Source organism: Callithrix jacchus, chromosome 9 (assembly GCF_049354715.1).
Source record: "Callithrix jacchus isolate 240 chromosome 9, calJac240_pri, whole genome shotgun sequence".
NCBI classification, from domain to species: Eukaryota; Metazoa; Chordata; class Mammalia; order Primates; family Cebidae; genus Callithrix; species Callithrix jacchus.
Genome location: NC_133510.1, coordinates 37505531 through 37506746, shown reverse-complemented (window position 1 = coordinate 37506746; position 1216 = coordinate 37505531).

The following is a 1216-nucleotide window of genomic DNA, read 5'->3' as shown; positions in this document are numbered from 1 at the left end:
AAAAAGACATATACACTCTTGGATATTATGCTTATTGTAAATAGTTTACTGCCACACTATTTACAATAGCAAGGACCTGAAATCAACCTAGGTACCCGTCAACAGTGGATTGGTTAAAGAAAATGTGATCAGGCCAGGAGCAGTGGCTCATGCTTATAATCCCAACACTTTGGGAGGCCAAGGTGGGCAAATAACTTGAGGTCGGGAGTTCGAGACGAGCCTGACCAACATGGAGAAACCCCATCTCTACTAAAAATACAAACTTAGCTGGATGTGGTGGCATATGCCTGTAATCCCAGCTACCTGGGAGGCTGAGACAGAAGAATCACCCGAACCCAGGAGGCAGAAGTTGCGGCGAGCCGAGATCATGCCACTGTACTCCAGCCTGGGCAACAAGAACAAAACGTCATGTCAGAAAGAAAAAAAAAAACAGAAATAAAATGTGGTACATATACAACAGGGAATATTAAACAGCCATAAAAAAGAATAAAATCATGTCCTTTAGAGCAGCATGGATGGATCTGGGGGCCATAATCTTAAGTGAATTAATGCAGGATCAGAAAACCAAATATGACACATTTTCGCTTTTAAGTGGGAGCAAAACATTGGGCACACATGGACATAAACATGAGAACAACAGACACTGTGGACTACTAGGCAGGGAGGGAGGGGAATATGGGTTGAAGAATTATCTATTGGATATTATGCTCACTGATTGGGTCCAGTATACCCACATAATAGTCTTACACATGTAACCACTGTTTCTAAAATAAAAGCTGAACTTTTTAAAGAAATAATTCACATATAACTATCACTTAGGAAGGGCAACTTTTATTGAAAAGAAATTATACATGCCCTCTCCAAAGAATCTTTTTTTTTAACTTGGTTTGCAGGAATCTGTCATGAAGGAGAACAGTTAGTAACTTCCTTCAAACTTAGTAGTAGGAAATACATGATGGAAAGAATGTTTATGAGACTGCCACTCTCTAGTTAAATAACTTCAGGTGGGGCATTCAACCTGTAAGTCTCAGATTTTAGTGGAAAAATAATATGTACCTCAGTGTTGCTATGAAGATTAAATAAGGTAATATACTAGAAAAGTGCCTGGCACCTATCACCAAACATTACAAAGACAATGTACCCATCACCATAATATAAAATCGAATAGTCAGTTACAAGTTACATGAGTGCTCAAATATAAAGCAGATTTTAATTA